A 9,336-nucleotide genomic window follows, 5' to 3' on the forward strand; every position below is an offset into this window, starting at 1 on the left:
GTGACGAACTGCAGCGCGCCTAATGGCTACGTCACTGGACTCCTATGTAGTCGATCGCAGTTTGAATCCTGGACTAGGTGGCTTAAACTCACGCTGGGAGCGTGTGAAAGCATGCCCAAAATCCTGAGAGGAGAATGGAGGAGAAGGGATTAAGGTGTGGCCACACCCCCTGGGGGGGTGATTTCTCGCTTTCTGTCTCTAAGTAGAAAGAGTACTTTCTGGCAAGCGTACACACCCTATAGCAAAAACCTCTCCAAAAAAAAAAGAAAAAAGTTTAAGTAGGTTCTAAAGTTTCACTGTAGGTAACAAAAAACTTATTAATAATAAAGTTTAAGTCTAGATTAACATTATTTAGATAATAGCAAAAATGTGCACATTTCTAATTTCCAGATGGATTTACCCTAATTTATTCTAATATTAACAAATCTTTCATAAAAATCAAGTTAGTACCATATACTGACAATTTAAAAAAAGTCAGGCAGGCCAGCAGGTGGCATAGTGGTTAAGGTGCTGGACTCCCACATAGTTGACCACGGTTCAAATCCTAGACCTGGCAGCTTGAAACTTGCATTGGGCGTGTGTGCGTGTCCAAGATTCCAGAGAACAGAGAAGAGACTGCAGGGGTGATTTCTCACTTTCTTTTTTTCTGTCTCTCTGGCAAATGCATGTGCCCTACAACAACAACAAAAAACTCTCAGAAAAAATTATTTCCTGAGACATCCATTAAAAAGAAAAATCTTACAGATTCTTAGATTCATTCTCAATCCAATTTATTCAAAGTTGTATGACAACCTGACTTAATGTTACAAATCCGGTAAAAACAAGGGAAGACATCTCTATTACCTAAAACAATGTATAAAAATTCTGAGATTCCCCTCAAAATCTACATAATTCATATAAAAGACTTTCATTAAAAGAGTGTTTTATTCTACAGGAGTGGGGGGGTAGGGGGGACTTTACAAAGCAACAGAAACATTCACTCACCCAGACAACAGACTAGAATATTTATTCTTTGCAATGACTGATTCAGCCATACTCCAGTTTGGCAAAAGGAAAAGTAACAACTGAGAAAAAGTATTAAGTAAAGTCTACAAGCAAAAATAGGAACCCTAGCCCATCTTTCCAAAAAGCAAAAGTCTCTGGAAAAAATGAGAAATTATGTTATATAGTAGCAAGAGTACTGATAACATAGTAACTGTTGGGGAATCCACCAAAGAAAAGTCAAACTAGCTACCTAATCCATCTACAATGTAGCCTACTTACTGGCAGCTCCCTAACGCCAAACACACAAACCCATAAAGCTTCCAATTAGATTTCTGGTACTGCACCTTAAAATAGATATCTATGGATCACCAGAAGAGAAAAATAAAATATAAAAACTAAGCATAAAGAGAAACAGGAACAAATGAAGAACAGAACAACAAATCTCTGATTAATGAAAAGACATTGCATGTATAAAACAAGAATAGGCTATTTAAAGAGAAAGGGTTCTTAAAAATTACAAATCTGAAAACAGCAGAATTACCTAGAAGAAAGGTAAAAGATTACACTGAAGAAAATTATTAGAAAGAATAAAAAGAGTGGCTGGCCCTTGTAGTCTACTGCTTAAAATGAGCTGGATCCTACATGGCCAACAATGGTTCAAAGCCCGGCCCCACCGGAAAACATGTCAAGTGCATGTGTGGGCATGCCCCAAATCCCAAAAGGATGCAGAAATGGAGAAAAGACTGTAATGTGACCAAATCTCATTGCAGGGTGCTTTCTCTCTCTCTATCTCTCTGTCTCTATCTTCCATGTACCCCCTCCGACCATTAAAAAAGAGAAGAAAAAATAAAAAGAAAGTATTTTTGTTGGCAGGAGGGAGGCAGAACAACAGGAAAGAAAATAAAAGAAAATCAAACTATGTAGTTCAACATCCAATACTACAAAAGAAGTTCTATAAGAACAGAGAAAACACAATGAACAAAATAATCAATAAAAGAAAAAATTTAAGAACAAGAAAATGTCCATAATAGAAAGACACTGAAGAACAGACTGAATGGACCTAATGAATACAAAGCACAGTAAAAAAAGATACATACAAAGCATGCTGTGGTAAAACTTCAAAATATCAGGCAAAATAAATTCATAAAATATTCCAGGAAAGGGATGTTAAAAAGAACTAGAAAATAAAATGCCTTTGGACTCATCAATGGCAAAAGTAGAAACTACGAGACATGGGCTAATGTCTTCAAAGCCCTGAAGAAAATGTTCTCAAGCTATAATTCTATACCCAGCTATACTTTCTTTATACTTTCTTTCTTTCTCTCTCCCTCTCTCTCTCTCTCTCTCTCTCTCTCTTTTTTCCCCCGTGAGCTTTGCTGGAGAAAGAGAGAAGAAGAGTGAGAAAGCAAGTCACCAGATCTGGGACTCAAACTAGTCGGCCATGTGGGAATTCCAGTGCCTTAACCACCACATCACCTGCTGCCTCCCCCCTCCCAGCTATACTTTCAATGCAAGAGAGGATTAAAAACCTTTTTAACATGTATTTTGAGAAATATAAAAAAGGAAAAAGAAAAACTAGGATTTAGGAAAAGAGAAATCAACGTAGGACAAAAATAAAGCAAATTCTCAGGATGTTAGTGAAAGAAGGCTAACAGCTCAAATTAGAAAAGTATGGGAGACCAGCAGTTAGCATAATGGCTATGTCACTGGACTCCCACGTAGTCAACCATGGTTCGCGTCCCGGACCCAGTGGCTTAAACTCACGCCGGGCGCGTGTGCATGGATGCCCAAGATCCTGAGAATGGAGGAGAAGGGATTGCAGCATGGTCATCCCCCTGGGGGATTATTTCTGGCTTTCTCTCTCTCTGTCTCTCTCTGTCTGGCGAGCGCAGGCGCCCTATAGCAAAAACTTCTCCAAAAAAAGAAAAAAAAAGTATGGATAGTTTCAAGATTTCCATACCCATCCATGGTGGCATATGGATAGCCATACTGTTTGGGAGGCTAGAAGACACAGAAGCAACCCAGGTTTGGTTCCCAGACCAATCTGAATAAGCCCATTGTAGCTGAATGCACCTGTAATCCTACTTAACTAAGAAGCTGAAGGATTGCAACACGGCCAGACCCTGTGGAAAATGCCTGTCTCTCTCCTTCTTTCTTCCCCATAAAAGGGGTGGAAGGGGCAAAAGCTACCAAAAAATAGTAACAGTAAAAATTTATAGATTACCTGATACATTTAACCATAGAGAGAAGCTCAGTTAACACAGCAGAAATAATTCTCAGAATACACAGCAAGTTAAAAATAAATTACTGGGAACCAGCAGTTAGTGTAATGGCTATGTCGCTGGATTCCCACGATCCCGCATGGAGGAGAAGGGATTGCGGCGTGACCATCCCCTCTGGGGGGGGATTTCTCGCTTTCTGTCTCTATGTCTCTGTCTGTCTGGTGCGCGCACGCGCCCTATAGTGAAAATCTCTCCAAAAAAAAAAAAAAAAAAAAGAAAGAAAGAAATTACTAAACTAGATTTTAAAAAATACTTTTAAAAGGTAACATAGGACCACCTGGTGAAGTGGTAGTTAAGGAGGCACATGACTGACTACACAGTTTAAGTCCCGGATTGAGCTGCTTGAAAAACACATCAGGCCTGTGTGCATGTATTCCAGAATCTTGAAAAGAGAGAGATGAAAGAGAAAGGATTGCAACATTAATCATTCCATGAGGGAGTGGAATGCTTTCTCATTTTCTCTCAGCTCCCCCATCTTTCTCTAGCAAGCACATGCCCTCTCTGGCAAAATAAATGGTAATATAAAAAAAAAAAAAAGAAAGAAAGAAATATAGGGCTAGCCCCATGGCCCAGTGGTTAATAGATCAGGATCCTACATGGCCCACTGTAGTTCAAGTCCTGGCCCTGGTGGCTAGAAAAACACACAAGGAGGCACTGTGCATGTATGCTGCGAATCCTAACCAGATGGAAAAATGGAAGAGATATGGTGTGATGACACCCCACTGGGGAGTGCTTTCTCTTCCTGTCTTTCTGTCTCTGACAAATGTATGTACAATCTGGCAATTAAAAAAGAAAGGAAATAAAATCACAGTTACTCATTTGGTTCTTAAAATAACAAATATTAAAAACACTGATTTAAACAAAAACTAGACTATATGTTTATACCACAATTGTGTGTGTGTGTGTGTGTGTGTGTGTGTAGGATAAGAGGGGATACTAAATCCTCATTTTCAATAAAAATAAAAGTGAGCTATAGAAATTTTTTGGTTTTTGTTTTTTAACAACAGAGGAAAATAAGACCTTGGCAGCTAGACAAACTGAAGTGGTTCCCCCTAGAAACTGAGACTAGGAGGGTTAGAAACCTAGGAGGAGATAACAAGAAAAAAAAAAATAATAGAATGAAAGATCTGCAAAGAACTAATAAATCACTCATACAAACTGTTTCATGGGGCCAACAGGTGACGTGGGGTTAAGGCACTGGATTCCCACATGGCTGACCACTGTCCTGAACCCTGTGGCTTGAAAATCATGACAGGTGCATGTGTCTACACACAAAACCCTAGAGGAGAATGGAGGAGAGGAGAAGGGATTGCAGCCTGATGATCCCCTTGGAGGGGAGGGTGATTTCTCACTTTTTCTCTCTTCTCTATGCGCAGATGCCCTAAGGCAAAATCTTAAAAAAAAAAAAAACCTCTGTTTCTTGATTTTCTAATAATGTAAGGTTAAAAATTCCCTAGGTAGGGACCAGCAGCTAGCGTAATGGCTATGTCGCTAAACTCCCATGTAGTCGACCTCGGTTCAAGTCCCGGACCCGGTGGCTTAAACTCACACTGGGTGCTTGAGCGTACGTGCCGTGCCCAAGATCCGGAGAGAAGAATGGAGGAGAAGGGATTGCGGTGTGGCCATCCCCCCGGGGGGTGATTTCTCACTTTCTGTCTCTGTCTCTCTCTGTCTTTCTGGCAAGCGCATGTGCCCTATAGCAAAATAAAAAAACCTCTCAAAAAAAAAAAAATTCCCTAGGTAGGCCACAGGTAGTAAGATTATCAGTTCATGATTCATAACAAATGACAAGAATCTCTAGATGACTGTCAGATGTTATTCCAAATACCTCTCTCATTTGGACCAGAAACAAGATATCACCCACAGAAAATAAGACTTTATCAACTTTCTTCAGCAAGTATCCATTGTTAGAGGAGATTAGCAAAGGAAAAAAATCAATTCTATCGCATCTGCCTTCCTGTACTCCCTGACATTCACTACTCAGAAAAAATGGGCATATGTTTTGAACAATGAAGCTTTCCAGGGAATTCAATATTAAAAGTACATTCAATAATCATGAAATGCCAGCTTCAAAACTGGCAACTAATACTTAGCTATACCCTTTGTCCAGGTCCCCACTCTTTGTTCACCTTTTCTTTCTGATTTAATTAAATGTAATTAATAGAAGATAATTCCTATTTCATAAAACACACGAAGATGACATTAAATATAACAACTCACAGTAATAAATTTTGCTTGATAATTCATTTCGTTGAAACATAGATACTAGAGATCTAATCAAAGGAAGGAATTCATATTAAAAAAACTGGAATAAAAATGTGCTCTTTTCAGGTTTATTTAAAATTGTTCAGTTCAAAGCTAGCTATCTGACATAATGGTCCAGGTTTTCACCTTATTTTTATCCCATTACATGGCCAAATCCAAACTAAAAATAAGGCAAAAAGGGAACCAGCAGTTAGTGTAATGGCTATGTCGCTGGATTCCCACGTAGTCGACCGCGGTTCGCGTCCCGGACCCGGTGGCTTAAAACTCACGCCGGGCACGTGTGCGTGCGTGCCCAAGATCCCAAGAGGAGAATGGAGGAGAAGGGATTGCGGCGTGACCATCCCCTCTGGGGGGTGATTTCTCGCTTTCTGTCTCTCTGTCTCTCTCTGTCTGTCTGGCGAGCACACGCGCCCTATAGCAAAAATCTCTCAAAAAAAAAAAGAAAAAAAAAGAAGGTAAAAAGATGTCTTAGAGCCCAGCTACTCTACAAGGATAAAAAACAAATTATCCCAAGCTTAAAACCGTAGAACAATTCTATCGCCAAAAGTTTACTCTAGAGTAGATAACTAGTTCAGACTACTCTAAATTTCCACATAAGCAACAACATTTTTGAAGTCCCTCCGATACAAAGTATCTTGCCTCAATATGAATCTTGGCCCTCAGTCACGCTTTTAACCAGGCCAGCCATCAAAGTGGGGAGAACTCCTAGAGAATTTAGCCAATGGTTTTCAATGTTCCCCACCATAGAGATCCTCCATGACCATCAAGACATAACAAAGTAAACCAAAAGTCCATGAATTTCTAATACATTTCAACATCAACTTTGATAGAAACAATATTGACACCAAAATCATCTACTATAAACGAAATAAGGGATTTTTTAAGAGAATATAGTTTCACAAAATAAAATCAATAAAACTATTCCACAGAAAAGGAACCTCCGTAAAATTTTATATCCTTGTTTTCCTTGTATTCTGAATAAAAGATTTCAAGTAAAGATGATCTATTTATATAAAATGTTGTTCCACATTACTGTGGTAGCAGGTTTGGCAAATTTTATGATAGAATAAATAAAATCCAGATAGGGGCAATAACTTATTTTCACACCTCAAAAGTTATCAGTTTCTCAGTTTTGTACTTGACTTTAGAATAATCTAGGTAAATGTCGATCTGTTCTTAAAACACTTGTATTGGCTCTTGCCTTAGGGTGAGAACCTTAAAGATTGCTTCCTAAAGTTGAGACAATGGAAACTGCACATGTCTATTTGTAAATAATCAAACATGAGACAAGGTAATAGCAAAGTAGTTTATAAAATAGTTTTTATAGTATTTGGTATTTAATTTACACTCTGAAATTTCTTTTCTAAACTTGACCTCTCCTCTATCAAATTATAGAACATTCAAGATTACATAATTTCTTCATCAGGATTCCTTGGAAAGCAAGAGCTACCCAGTATAACAATCAGAACTGTAACAACTACACCAAGTAGTCTGTCCACTCAGTCCAATTACCTTTGATCCCCTAACCCATTTCCTTTTCCTACAATACAGGAAAAAAAAAAATTCCTCCTCATCCACTGTCTTAAACTACCTTGAGGTTTTGAACTCAGCATTCTTTCATATTTTTTAGACATTTTTGCAATAGGGTGCGTGTGCTCACCAGAGAGAGAGAAAACAAGAAATTAACTCAACCTCCCCATGGCCAGGCCAAAATCTCTTCTCCATTCTCCTCTTGGGATCTTGGGGGTGCACACACACACCCAGCCTGAGTTTTAAGCTGCTGGTCCGTGACTTGTACCACGGTTGACTACATGGGAATCCAGCCACGTAACCATTATTCCATCTGCAGGTCCTGACTTTTTTTTTTTAAATTAAGAGTTAAATTCCAGGAGCCAGCAGGTGACGTGGTGGTTAAGGGCACTGGACTCCCACATGGCTGACGGCAGTTCGAGTCCCAGACCTGGTGGCTTGCTTTCTCACTTTCCCTCTCTCTCCTTCCTCCTCACTCTGTCCCTCTCTAGTCAAATTTAAACAAATAAATAAAGTTAAATAAAATAATTCTTTTATTAAAAAATAATTAAATTCCATCCAACTGTTAAAAAACAATAACTGGGGGACGGGCAGATGCTGCAGTGGTTAAGGGCTCTGGACTCCCACATGGCCGACTGCGGTTTGAGCCCCAGACCCGGAGGCTTGCTTTCTCACTTTCCCTCTCTCTCCTTCCTCCTCACTCTGTCCCTCCCTGGTCTAATTAATTAATTAATTAATTAAAGTTAAGTAAAAAAAATTTTTTTTTAAATCATTTGGGTGACCAGCAGATGGCATAAGAGTTGCATCACTGGACTCCCAAGAAGTCAACTGCGGTTCGAGTCCCAAACTCGGTGACTTAGAATTCACACTGGATGTGTGTGTGTGTGTGTGCATGCCCAAAATCCTGAGGGTAGAACAGAGGAGAAGGGATGGGGTGTGGCCACCCAGCCTGTGGGGTGATTTCTCATTTTCCGTCTCTCTGTCTCTCCAGGGAGTGCAGGCGCCCCAGAGCAAAAATCTCTCTTAAAAAAAAAAAAAGAAATACTTGTTCTTTAAAAAGTCACATAGTTCCAAAGTGACATTTCTTAAATGACTGCTAACTGACTTGTTTCACATGGAGCCTATCTGTTATAGAATATTTCCAGATGAGACATATTCAAATCAACAAGTAATATCATCACTGGCTATTAACCAGTACAGATTAAGAGCCTTACGGCCCTTAATCGGTACTCGTTTAAAGTCTTGTGGTACTGAACTATGCAATATGATGCCATTTACAAAAGTAGTACATTACTGGTAATACAAACACACAGGCTGTGATTTCTTCCTTCACAAAATCATAAACCGCACATGTGTTAAGCCCAATTTAGCTAACGTTTACATCTTCTCTTTGTTACCGTCTCTGCTCATCCTATTGATATTCCCATGTAAAAGAATAACTGCTGTTTTAAATGAAGAGTGGAGGGTAAAACCAGCTAGGGAGCTTTTAGATAATCCAGAAGTTGTGAGACACATAAGCCCCTCGTGTTCTTACCTAAAGAGACGAAGATGTATGCACAAAAGCTGAACGAGAGAAGAAAGGTACAGGACCAGACAGTCCTAGCCTATGCATCTCCCCTTAAAGTGAAGAACTGAGGCGATTTCAAGCTACATAAATAAAGCCCGAAAGAGAACTGCTTTTTGAAATTGTTATTAACCCAGATATTTACCTTAGTTCTTCACCACCCTTTGAAACACCATGCAGAGAATCCCAACACAATCTTCCTCTTTTGGTCCTGGACTGAGGACAGGGCGGGAGGGGGGAAGCATGGGGGCAGGACGCGGGGAAAGGAAACCGAGAAAAAGTAAGCGGTCCTAAGAGTTTTCATACAGCACAGCGGCCTGGGCGCCCGTAAATCTGGGGGAGCTAGGACATACTGCCGAAGCCTCCCAAGCAAACTCAAACACTAGTTTCAGAAAAAGTTCCCCGCACCCCGTCCCGGTCCTGGGCCTACACGTTTGCGTCCCTCTCCGAACCCCCTAAACTCACGGATGTCCTTGGGGAAGGGCCAAGCAGGGCCTCCCGGCACTGCCCGCCCAGGAGTCCAAGGCCCAGGCAGCGACGGCCAGGCGTGCAGGGTCGTAGCTTCGCCGGAGCCCGAGGTAGTGGTGGCCCGCGGGGTGGCGAAGCCCGCGCAGGCTCCGGCTCACGATCTAAGCCCCGGGTGCGGCTGCCAGGGGAGGGGCGACACAAGAAAAGGGAGGGCCTGCAAGGGGGTGGAGGGGTGGGGGCGGT

At 40.7% G+C, this 9,336-nt stretch overlaps 1 protein-coding gene across 4 annotated transcripts in view; it reads right to left on the bottom strand.

Annotated features, from left to right (window-relative positions):
- TENT2 (terminal nucleotidyltransferase 2) overlaps positions 1-9,230 on the bottom strand; it is a 76,976-nt gene extending 67,746 nt beyond the window's left edge. For 2 of the 4 annotated variants that reach the window (XR_003548566.1, XM_014585930.2), the window contains exons 1-2: positions 9,091-9,230; positions 8,771-8,841 (exon numbers count right to left, since the gene is read on the bottom strand). The gene's annotated coding sequence lies outside the window, so the exon portion shown is untranslated. The remainder of the gene's footprint in view (positions 1-8,770; positions 8,842-9,090) is intronic. The other 2 variants (XM_014585931.2, XM_006143520.3) reach the window with 2 other exon arrangements.
- Between the last annotated feature and the right edge of the window lie 106 nt (positions 9,231-9,336).

This window comes from Tupaia chinensis, unplaced genomic scaffold (assembly GCF_000334495.1).
Source record: "Tupaia chinensis unplaced genomic scaffold, TupChi_1.0 Scaffold000099_1, whole genome shotgun sequence".
NCBI lineage: Eukaryota > Metazoa > Chordata > Mammalia > Scandentia > Tupaiidae > Tupaia > Tupaia belangeri.